The 13,381-nt window shown below is 32.1% G+C and overlaps 1 protein-coding gene across 1 annotated transcript in view; it reads left to right on the forward strand.

Moving 5' to 3' along the window:
* Positions 1 to 217: 217 nt before the first annotated feature.
* LOC118747340 (protein rhomboid-like) overlaps positions 218 to 13,381 on the forward strand; it is a 32,715-nt gene continuing 19,551 nt past the window's right edge. The window contains exon 1 of the mRNA XM_036481385.1: positions 218 to 1,418. The gene's annotated coding sequence lies outside the window, so the exon portion shown is untranslated. The remainder of the gene's footprint in view (positions 1,419 to 13,381) is intronic.

Here is a 13,381-nt window from a genome sequence, read left to right on the forward strand (position 1 = left end):
CGGAATCCAAAGCAAAAGCAGAATCGAAAAAAAACCATCTACGGCCAACATGTATGGAACGCTCAGCTGTTTTACCTTTGGCAAAGTAGCTATAAGATACAAAAGAAATTCTGTATGAATCGCGCTCGAACGCGCCGAATTGGACGTCCGATCAGCCAGCCAGCTAACCAACCGAACAGAGGCAGAAACAGAGAACCACCAACCAAGCAACCAAGCAACCATCCAATACTAGACAGTTGGATTTCGATTTGGTATTTGAGGGCCGGCAACATGAAATTCACAAACAGTTGCGTGCGGAACGCGAGCGAGTTTACGTAGTGGATTTATGTATTATTTATAAACGGATTGGTTGATTGGTGGTGTGTAGCCAAATGAAATTACTCAAAATTTTGTGTGAGCGTACGAAATTTCATCAAAAACAACAACAAAAAAATGCATTAGCGCGAAATAACGTAAAATAAAAGTAAAATAAATTTAACTAAAAATTTTGGAGCAATTAGTTCACTCAAACGCACAACAACAACATTTACTCAACGATTTCCCTTTCACTACGCCTACGAAAATTCTGAAGAAAAAAAAACAAAAAAATACAAAATTCTGAAAGAAAATATAAATATCCCGTTCAAAGAAGAATATCAAATCAGAATTAAAAATAACAAAGCTAATAATGACAAAGCCACGTGAATAAATACGCTAGCTAGCGTTTGTATGTATTGAAAAATTTATTTAAAAGTGCAAATAAACTAACTGAAATATTAGCAAAAAAGCTTTAAAAAGCAGAAACGAATTCTGCCAGCAAATGAAAGCGAACAAATTCACAAAAGAGCAACAACAATAGTAACAAAATTATTGCACACAAAAAAAAGTGAGAAATGAAATTTTGTGAATACTTTAATTGCCGTCTTTTTCATGAATTTTGAATTATGCGCCAGCAAGTTGGGGTGGGCAGCGGCAACGGTGTGCATTCAACAGCAGCAACGGAAGCTCTGAGGCACGCAATCTAAAATAATTGCTTGGCAACAAAAACATAAACAAAAACCCAGAAGAAACACTATTCAGCAAAGGACTTGAGAGTGCATTGTGTGGCAACGGCAGCGTCAGCGTAAAAGTGCAACGAAAAAAAAATTAAAAATAAGGCAAGCAGTAAGCTATTGTGTTGCCAGAACTAAAAAGGAAGTGTCGAAAAAGTATTGTAAAGAAACTTCGGAGTGAGAAATAATAAAAAGGCTGCTTCCGATAAAAAGAAAAAAAAACAAAACAAATAAGTGTAAGGAAGCGCTCTAAAATTAACAGCAGTGGTGAAAAATAAACCAATTTGAGAAAAATATATCCAAATACATTCGAGCGAATGAAAGTTGGCAAAAAGCACACTTTGGATTACAGCAAGCAGAAGGCAGATAACTTCTTTAAATAATTAGGTGAGTTTGAATTTAATGCAAAACAATATTGAGCTGATATAATACAGAAAAATTTTAACAGGCGATTATAATCTGCGACATAGAAACTTAAAGATTTTTTCTTTCCAAAATTACATAAAAATTTAAGCGACAAACTAAATACATAATTAGGTATTTCAGAAACTATTAATTGCGCAAACTTCTAATGTCAAACCTTTTTTTTTTAATAAAAAAATTATTTTGCTTTTTTTGGGCTAATCATAGTCAAAAATATTATTTTAAACTATTGTCGTTTTCCACAAAAAATATTACATTAATAACAGCCTCCAGCTTAATAAAAAGAAAATTTAATACATACTAAAATAAAATAATCGTAAAAAAATATTTTTAAATTTTTTCTTTTTCCTATCCTCTAATAACGGATGAAGGAGCAACTTTGCGATCAAAAATAAGAAATTCCCTTCCTTGAAAACAGCTAAAGCCGGTTAGCTAGGCTTTTTACTGAGATTCGACTAACTTTAAACCATAAATTGTACTAAATATATTATAATAAACTTTTGAATTTTCATTCAGAATTTTATACAAATGTAGAAAATCGACATTTTAAAAACATTAAAATTTCATATGCTGCTTCCAAATGAGCGAAAAAGCTTTTGTTATGACTTAAGCTAGGATTTGAAAATTTTCTATTATTCTATAAGACAAATAATTAAAAAATTTTAAATTTTACCTCCCGAAAACCAGTGTACGAAAATAAACTATATTGTACGTTACTATTTCGTTTCGTTTATTACTTTAACAGTTCGGTACAATACGAAAACAAAGCGGCTGAGTTCACTTTGGCGATAGTACACTACAGTAGGTAGTAGTTACATACGAAACAACAAACGAAATGAATCGTGCAGAGAAAAATATATGTATGTATGTACATATATGCAATAACTAAATACAAAAAACGAATGGCTGCAATGAATAAAAAAAAAATGTTGCAAACGTTTCTCGTTGGGGAAAATGACAGTGAATCTTACAATTTGTTTCTGACTATGTTCAAAACTGTACAAAACCACAAATGATATGATGATCGATGAGCAAATGGGAATTGTTTTGTACAGTTTATTTTCGTACCCTGCCGAAAACATAAAATTTTTACAAAAAAAAAATGTTTGAGAAAATTTTAATTTAAAAATTATATACCTACTAACATATAAAAAAATATATATTTGGCGCTTACACATTCGCTTATTCTTTGGCTGAGCTTCTCCTCCAATTTGTATTATGCACCGTAATATAAAAAAGAAATGCAGGGACCTGCAACTTTACGCGGCCTCCGAACGGCGAATAGTTTTATTAGAAGCTTTTTTCAAGTCACAAATGCACTCGGAGGTTTGTCATTGGCTGCCGAGGGACGAGCGCTGATAGTAAAACTTTTTCTTATTTTAAATGTAGCTCGAGTCAGGGAACGATCCCGCAGAAAATCCTAATTTTAAAAACATTTAATTTCATGCGCTTTCGAAGACAGCTAAAAAGTATTTGCTCTGATCTGATATCAATTCATCGGAATATTTATATTTCTTTTTTATTTATGTTACCAGATAATTTTGAACTTTACAAAATATTAAATTTCAGATTCCTGTGCGAATAGCCACAAACTGTTAGTTGTAATTTTTAATAAAGAAAAAATTTAAATTTTTATAAAAAAATTTTAAGTAAGAAAATTTGCACCTGTCTAATTAAATACCTTTTTTAATTGGCATAATTCATTGGCCGATTTTCCGTACCTCAAATTACTGTGAAAATGGAAACTAGAAAAATATTTAGTACAATTTTTACAATTCATACAATATTTCAAGACTTTGGAGGCATTCAAGCCTTTTCCCAGTTTAAAGGAATACCCCTAACAAATTTTAAAACTTTAAAATTTTTTTCTTAGCTCCCCTGTTTAATTTTGTTAATTATGCTTTTGATTTACCTGAGCGCAAGGCGTCCAAGTGCACCAATGTGCCGAGCCGCTGTCTATTTCCCATATTTGTTCACCTGCCCTAGGGTACATTTAAAGGTAGTTTCGAACTGAACATAAATTGAGGCTAACGACCCGCTACAGTTCTCGACAAGTTGCGACCAAACCGAGGAAAAGGCGGAAGACTGAAATGCTATACCTTGCCATCTGAGAAAATATGTTCACCTGCAATCTCGGTCTTAGTACCAGCTCACTCCTCAAATTCGGTTACTGCGACTGGGGAATTTCGTGCGGGGTTTGCTTTGGTTCAGTTCCTTGGTATGATCTTATTGGGATATACATAGTTGCTGGACTATATATATATATATAAGTACAATCCTTAGGTTCAAATCCCATTTGTTGCCTCAAACGGATTTCGATGAAGCCGAGAGCTTTGAAAATGTGGTCCCATTTTTTAAAACCAAAAAAAATACATTGGTACTAATTTCTTTCTAAGCATCCAGATTTCACCTTAACTGCATACACAATTAAAAGAAATGCATTTCCCCCTTTTTTTGATATTTTAACATTACTTTGTTGCATGTAAAGTTGCCCTTAATGACAGAGCCGGGAACCGCTTGTGTTGATGAGCAATCAAAAGTGTTGCACATTAAGCGCGCAATTGGCAACGCCAACGGCCGCTGCTGCATGCCGATTTGCTTGTGCACCAGCTATGTACGTAGCTAGCCAACCCACCTGCTTAGTTGACATTCGATAAAGCGCGTTATAGCAAGTGTAGGCAATAAAAAAAAATGCGCACAAATATTCGCCGCAGAAGAGGGGACAAGCAAGCAGCGAGCTGTTTTTGCTGCCTACACGCAAATTCTTATTGCTATAAAAATATGTACATATGTCTGTAGGTATGTACATATGTATGCAAGCAATCTCACAAAGCAGTCACAAATGTGTTTATGAGCAGCGGCAATATTTGCCAGTTGAGTTGCATCGTGCAACAAGAAGTAGAAGAAGCAGAAGAAGAAGAAGAAGAGCGCCACAAATAAGAATGTGAATGCAAATGAATTCAACCAATCGACCCAACTGAGCACAATGATGATGGCAGCAGCGTTGATGGTAACGGCGGCGACTGCAATAGCGATTATGCGTTTATTGACTTTTACAAAAGTGGCCAATGTTGTATACGATTATGTTTTTCCGCCAATATTTGTAAATACATATAGTATGCAAGTGAATGGGTGTTATTTGTGTATGTGCATGCGAGCGAGTGCACAAAAACAAATTGGTAACGCGCGGAAAATGTAAATAATTTAGTATAGAAAAAAAAACGCAAAGCAATAATAAACATAATGAAAATGTTAATTCTCACAGCCGGGGCAGATAATGAAAACACACACACACATAAGTAGATGCATGCATACATATGTATGTAAATCGCAGGCGATTTCTGCGCTAATACTCGGCTAATGTCAATTGGACTGCTTTCGCGAATATACAAACATACTTATACGTATGTATGTACATATGTATTAATTTCCGTACATACTTATGGGTCAATCCTTGTCAAATCGACCAATGATTTTGAATGATTAAAGAAAGAAAGTTATGAAAAAATCGAAATCTTTGTAGCCCTCAAAAAGTCGTATGTTACAGAAATGGTTATGGTCACGTTTTTAGATGATATTTGCTCTACATAAACACACAATCGTATCAATAGCACGCCCATTTGAAAATCATCCAGCCATGTTTATTTATTTACATATAGAAATTTTCAATTAAAATACAGTTCATTCTCTAAAAAACCCATATAAACTCAAGTTTAAAACTTTGTACAAAACTACGAATAAATGCAAAAAAATTTCACCCAAATTTCAAACTTTTTTCTCTGAAGTGTTAGAATGTATATCAACAAAATCAAAAAAAAAAAAAATAAAATAAAAATGCAGGCTGAAATTAAAAAAAAAAAATTTTAAGTAAAAACTTATAAAAATTTTTAGCTTCATTTTTTATACAATATATCTTACTCAAAAACAAATTTTTTTTTAGATCTGCACAAAGTTATGCCGAACAATTTTTATTTAACTTAAATTTATTAAAAAAACGAATGGTACAATGTCAAAATTTATGAAAGTTCTATATTTTTGAACATGTCAAAAACTCTTATATGTACATAGTTACAAAAATGGTTCTGGCGTCGTTTTTTAGGTGATATTTGGTTTACATATACAAATACATATATTAAGAATCAAAAAGCAAAAAATTTTAAGAGTTTTCATATCAAAAAAAAATCATAAAAGCAAAAAAATATGAAAACGTTTGGCTCAGTTTTTTACATCTTATACAATATCTCCTACTGTTCTTAAAAGGTCCTGAAATTTTCAAGATATTTTTTTAGAGCCATCAATTTTTGAAAGTTGAAAAAAGAATTTTTTAGAGTTCTGCATAAAGTTATTTAAAACAATATGTATTTAATATGATTTTTTTATTTAAAGTTTGCTAATTTTGTTATTTAAAGCTCAAAAATTTGTTTCTTAAAAACACACTTTCTTGAAAACTTCAGGATCTTTTAAGATCAGTTGGAGGCATTGTGTTAAAACATTTAGCCAAAAAAATTTATACGTTTTTGCTTTTACTATTTTTTTAATTTCAAAATTCGGTAATTTTTTTTCTTTTTTTTTTATTAATTACAGTTATTATATAGCTCCCAATGCCATCTTTAAAACGAGATCAGAACCCTTTTTGTAACTATAATATTTTTTCCAAAATCCGGGAAATTTTTAAATTTTTAACTTTTGAAATTTTTTGTTTCTTTTGTTTATAACTATGTACGTTATATGATAAAAGAAAAGTTCTGACCAAAATCCGAATCAAAAATAGTCCTTTCCAATCATTGGTCGATTTGGCATTGATCGACCCATGCATATCTACATACATACATACACATATGGCTAGATTGCTCGTAGCTAAGTGACCACCGTTCGTTTGGCCGCCTCATTAAGGCAACAACAACTATGCATAGTATAATAAGAATGGCCAAAGGCGGCGCCGCCGGTAAATGCAGCGGCTTTTCGCCTAAATGTATGTATGTATGTACAAATGTATGTATGCATATACGAGTATGTACGTGCAACTGCTTAGCGGTAACCATTTCTGCCATTTATAGCACAATTTTTGCATTTATGTGTGCACATGCCTGCATTTGTAAATACATACACAGGTGCATACACTCGCATACATAAGTATGTAGCAGGAAGTTGCTTACTCTCGTAGATACTCGTACGTGCAGCTAATTTGAATTTGCAGCAACAACCAGAATTGCTATATCTACAATTGGTGCATTCAATTATCATTACAGTTGTTCAATTGCTGTTTGGTGGCTTACACACATATATGCACTTATGTACATGCATATGTGGCACGCAGTTAGGCGAAGGTCACGGAATAGAATTGCAAGCAAGATTTCGCTTGGTTTTGATTGCATTGAGGTAAACGGGTGTGCGCTTGCAGTAAGCGGGACAAGGAAAAATTTAGAAAATATGCGTACGCGCTTCTGGCGCTGATTAGCTTTTTTTGCGTAGAGAAAATCAGAACTTGAATGTTGGTTTTTCGTTTTTTGTTAAACTATAAAATTTCTTTTTCAGAATTTAAAGTATAAACCTTTGAGGAACATGAAAACTTATGGATTATTTTCTTGGAATGAAGGAGCTGGTCTTATTTACTCTGAGATATGAACTACCTAACTATAGCACGATTTCTCCCCTTTGCACTATGGGTAATTTGGTCAGTTTTTGTGACAAAAAAAATTTATTATTTAAACTTTTTATTGATTGGCAGTTGGTTTCCCAGATTTTTGCAAAAACAAAAAATGTTAACCCTTTACGACCGATGGGTGCAAAGAGGTCGCTTTTAATTTGAGTTTGAAAAAGTTTGAATGCTGTGTTTTCTAAATATTTTTAACAAAAAAGGCACCTAGTTATAAAAACTATTTATACTGTAGCTATTTTTGTATTGTTGCTAAATTTTCTTAATTTCAATAGAAAACCTGAAAATCCCAAATTTCCCAATCTGTCTGCTGAAAACGTAAAAAGAGCAGCCTTTGTAGCATTTTGTTTATTTTCATTGACACTGCTGGCAGTATCAAGAATACCTACTGGAATCAATGGTGCTCTCCGGACCACACCTACTGTAGTGCTTAACGATATACATTTGTATATGCCGGTAGACATGTCCAATAAGACAGCTGCAGTCTGCTCCGACATCGTTCCACTCGGCAATTTTTGCAACTTTGACTTGATGCCAGAAGATACAGATCCCTACACACTGCCTCTACGGAGTGAATGGATGAGTGAGAGTCTCTGGAGCTCCAGAGCTTACAGTATATAAACATATTCACGAACATCTCGCAGTTAGAGCTGGATCGTTCAATCAATAACTCTCTGTTATTTGTTGGGGTTGGTTGATTCTTCCAATCTTAATTTTTCAAATTTGTGGAAATATTATCCATCAGAACAAGAATGAAATACATATGTATTTTAAGTTTAAAAAATTTTAATTTTTTTAATTTTTTATTTCATGATTTAATAATTATTTGCACTAAACTATTTCGCATTTACACACGCGCAACACTCGAATCAAAGCTATTTTTGCACTCACAGCATTATGTGCGCGTGAGTGCCGTCAAGTGTGGAAAACTAACGAAACGCAAGAGCCCATTCATTTTTTAAGTGCAAAATCGCGTTGCAACATTTAAGCAGCAAAAATTACAACAAAACAATATTTGTAATAATTAAAGTTTTTGCATTGCATACTAGGTACACTTTTTGCACATCTTTGTTATTTGATATGATTTTTTGTTTTTTTTTTTACTCTAATAACTTTATTTTCGAGCACACTTGAATAACTGCAGTTGCTTTGCTGATTTTCGAAACAATTATTATTTTTAAAAAAGTTTTTTTTTATGGCTTCAACACACATTTTTTTATAGATTTATATGTACGTATGTACATGTACATATGTATGTATGTACTTGCATATGCAGTTTCATATTTGTTGTTGTTATTGCTGTTGAAGTATTTGGTTTAGTTTGGAATTAATTAGTTGATGGCAACGAGGTGCAGCGGACGGACACGCAAGCGTGCAGCATGGCATGCTCGTGCAAAGTTTTTATGTCTCTATGTATGCACATACGTACGTACATGTGTATATAAGTATGCATTTATACGTGCATCTTTTTATGCCTAACATGCCACGCTAGCTGCATTTTTAGAGTATTTCTATGCTGCTAATTCGATGAAGATATTGCCGTAAGCTTTTTATTGCGATAAAAATTTGACATGCTGTTGGTTTTCATTTTTTATGTTTTTAATTGTTGTGAAATTTTTTATTTGTTTGCGCTGTTTTTTCCTTCTGCCCGCAATCACTCTAAAGCAAAGTCAAATGCTTCGCTGATTCTACAATTTCAATGAAGTAATTAATTAATTAACGAGAATCAACTTTATTGCGGTTGCTGCGTTGTTGTTGCTGTTCTGTGGGTGTGTGTGTTTTTGCAGTCACTTATGGTTTTTAAGGACTTTATAAACTATTTTTGTATTTTTTAAAACATTTTTTAAAAAAAATTTAAAAGCCCGTTTTTTTACCAAAGAAAAACAGCTCAAAATCTATAGGAACATTGGCATGCACAAATTTTGATAATAAAGACTTTTAATAATATTCTGATAACAAAAGAAATTAAATTCAGCTAAAATTCCTTAACAAAAAGAAAATCGTAAAAATCAATGAACACAAATGGGTGAAAAAAGTTTAAGAAATTTACATCATCAGGCCTTGAGGGCCAGAGTAGCGTAACTGGCATTTCAAAAAAAGATGAGGTACGCCTTAAAATGCATTACTAGAATCGAAACGGTAGTAGCCTGGGGCACACACCTGAGGTGCAATGAACTTTTTAGTAAAAGGCCGCATTTATTTTTTATATATGTATCCTTCTTTCTAATATTACTAAACTTTTTTTTTTATAGATAAGCTCCTCTGGTCCTCATGGCTTCACATAATGCCGCATATTTTTTTCAAGAAACCTCCAAAAAATAAATTCCAAAAAATCTCAACAAAAAATTTTAAATTTTATTACATATATATTTGAAATCAAGAGAATAAGTCAGCATTTTTCCGATATGGCGAATTTGATGCAGTTCAACAGAGCTTCATTGAACCAACCGAAATTCATCAAAATTGTCATATCGAAAAAATGCTGTTATGTCCTTGGGTAATTAACCGATTTTTATTTTGTTTTACATGTTCTATACATACATAGCGGACCTTCATTAAATACTTTTAAGAAACAAAATATATATTATCAAACAAATTTTTTTTTTCCAGTTTGTTTCCCAATATCATTGAAAGCTTAATACCCTATTTCCACCAGAAGCTTAACTGCAGTTAAGAGCTCACGTAAGGTAATAATAAAAGAAAGGAAATGCAAGTTCCATGAAATTTAATTTTTGCCCTTTTCTTTCGTTTCCTTTTACCTAATAGGTTGAATTATCCCCTTCGAATTGTAATCTTCATTTTCCAAAAGGCATAAACTGCAGTTAAGCCTTGGTGGAAATTAACTATAAAGCTCCAAAAATGCATAGGAAAAATTCCTTGAAATATGTTGTACTTATTAATATTTTTGAATAAGCGTTTAGCTTAAAAAGCTTTAGATTTTATTTAACCAAATTTATATGCATGTACGTATATGTAAATTTAAAATTTTGTAAGTTTAGTTTTTTTTTCAAAGAATTAGGTTTTTTAGAAGATTGAACTTCTAAAATTATTTTAAGCGATTCATTTATTCTTGAGTAACTGGGATCGGCAGAATCGAAAGTAGATCATTTTATTTATTGAAATTTCCTGGTTTTTTTCCAAATTTTAGAAACAATATTTTTATGTATTTTATTGCAGTATGAACCATATTTTTTATAAAAAATTAGCGGAGAAAATTTAAAAAAAAGTTGTTGCATTTATTATGAAAAATTCGCGATGCCAATACTCTTTTCCGGCAGTGTATGATTTCATTTTCTTGGTTATTCTTTTTTTAAGAATGCATCGACTTTTTCGTAAGCTTTATCCTTTGAATTAGGTCTAGTTTTTTATGTTCATATACATACTATATATGTATGTATGTATTTACGTACAAATGATACGATTAACCTAAATGGACCAGATGTGTCTTCCGTTATGTAGCCACATGTTTGTACATAGATATGTATTTAGTGATATAAAGACTATCATGCGTGTCCAAAGTTTACATCAAAGCAAATGCCTACTTCTATTAAATGACCCAATCTATATGCCATTTTTTGTACACTTGTCTCTCTACATATACATATACTTATGTATGTGTGTATGTCTTATGCTCGTAAACATGTAGGTGTATTAACGCATAACTCATACACACATCTTTCTGCCTACAATTTCTGTACAACCAAAACAAACCATAACAAATCGAGGCGGCGCGTGCGCAAAAGACTGATTTGTTGCCACAACAGCAGTAACAACAAACAATACTTAACATTTCGTTGTACTATGCGTAGCAACAAGATTCACCCAAAAAACCAACCAACAATCTATACGTTACCAAGCAACAGCCATAAACACATACGCACTGGTGTACAAACCAGAAAACAAAGTCAACAAATTTTTTTCTGCTTTTCTCGTTTTTGCTGATTTTATATATTTGTTTTTTGTTCAGCCCGCTTATTGTAATTGAAACGAATGCGATTAACATAATTTACTTAATATTATTGTTGTCACACAGCAGCAAGTAATTGCATACATTGCTGTTGTTGTTGTTGCTATCACTGCTACTGCTATTGCTGCTGTGCCACTAAGCGTTGCCCATTTGTGGAGGAGAATCACAATAATTGTGTTGGTCAAATTACATGCTGTGAGTATCTGTTAGATACTTATTATATGTATTTGAATGCATGTTTGTACATACATAGATACATATATGTAGATAATCACACCATATGTACATATGTGTGTCTACAAAGCAACATTATATGGCTAACAATAATAAGACCTTGATGTTGATTTTCTGCAAATAAAGTAGCAAAATTCAAAAAGGTTTTTTCTCGTTTGTATTACAATTTGTTAGCGAAGATTTTCTAAAGTGTTTAACAACAGCGCTTTTGAAATTACATATGGATGTACATATACATACATATGCATACATATATTCGTGCCATGCATACCTACATACATATGTATTTAGATATATACTTACAACATACAAACGCACATGGGGTATATGAGAAGCTCTAAACCATCCACAATTTTGTGGGTAAATGATGACAATAATAATATTTTAAATGGACTCTAGCGTAGCCAAGCACCTACAGCAAATATGTATGGAAAAACATGTACGCTTGTGTACACAAACAGATATGAAAATATGTACACTAAAGTAGGCGTTTAATAAAATAAAATGCCCTCATAATGTTAGTATAATTAATAGTGTATTTTAGATTTGAAAAAAAAATGGAAATGTTTAAATACCGACAATTTGATAAGTTAGTGACTTTCTGAACTTTCAGCAGAAAAATCAGTTCAATCATTTCAATCAAAAATAATTTACAATTTTATTACCAACCAAATTTCACTACCAAATAAAACATTCGTCTTATGTAACCTCAAAAACAAGTTGAAAATCAAATGTTTAGCTTAAATTTTGAAATTAAATTAATATGTGCTCACCGAATAAAAAATAAAATGTTGATTTAAAAATTTTCTTAAATTTGTTTCTTCAGTTTAGTTGTGTTCTCGTTGCTGGCTATAAATTTGTGTAGAGTATTTAAAAATATTTCAAATTAAGTTTTTAAGCTAAATCGCCTTTAGCTTTTTCCCCACAGAGACATTTACGAAATTAAAACGGCTCCTGTCTGGCGACAACAGCCGATAAAAGTCATACAGATCTAAAAAAAAAAACAACAACAATAGAAAGGCAATTCATGAAAAGCACAAAAAAATGGCAAACATATTTCATAGATAAGTCAAAGACAATTAAAAATATAAAATAATATATACTAAATCTGTACGTTTAATATTTAAAAGTGAAACCGAAAAGAAAAACTGCCACCACCCACGAGAGCTGTGCGGATGCTCATAAATTTATAGCGCATATGTAGGTGTTTACATACATATGTATGTATGTATGTAAATATGTATGTAGTATGTACGAATAATAATTATGTAGATATTAGCGTGCAGACAGTACTTTTTTATTTTTTATTTTTATTTTTTTGCTATTGAGTCAGCAACCCAAAAAAAGAAGCGGCAACATCAGCGAATAATGGCAATAAACTCGGATGCGCACACACAGTGCTTTGCTGGGTAACAAAGCAACAACAACCACACAAACAAAAGAAGTGAATTAAATTAAGAAAAGTACTCCCCCCAATTATTGTTAAGTGTGATGCTAAAGTGCCGCATTGTTGTACATAAATATACACAAACATAGGAGTATATTAAATAAATGAGCAACAGAAGTGTATAAGGGGAATCTCCAAGAATTTTTAGTTCATAAAAGCGTCTGTATGCAGTATGGCAATGTAATCAAAATTGTAACTTTATAGATATACGCGCAAAGGCTTGTTCATAAATTTGTTTATTTGTTTTCGAGAAATCTTTCGCAATCTCAGCAATTCTCGAGTACAACACATTGCCCTTCTGCGTGTTGTCTATAGTGGAATTCCCAATGGCCACCTCTTTGGCGGACAGAGTGGGCATGTAGGAATTGGGTTAATTACAAATAAATAACATACTTTTGATTATACATATGTATGTACATATATATGTACAATATGGTATATGAAATGTGTATACATACATACTCATCTTAACTCCTCCCCCCCACTATCATACATACATATTGTAACAGAATATATATGTATGTATGTATGTATGTATGCACATACTTCTAGCTATCAAATTTATTGGTCATTAAGTTAATCTAAAATTTATTCCTGGAAATTTCAAATTACGCACAACAACA

This window comes from Rhagoletis pomonella, unplaced genomic scaffold, assembly GCF_013731165.1.
Source record: "Rhagoletis pomonella isolate Grant_MI unplaced genomic scaffold, Rhpom_1.0 Rhpom_scaffold_00011, whole genome shotgun sequence".
Lineage (NCBI taxonomy): Eukaryota > Metazoa > Arthropoda > Insecta > Diptera > Tephritidae > Rhagoletis > Rhagoletis pomonella.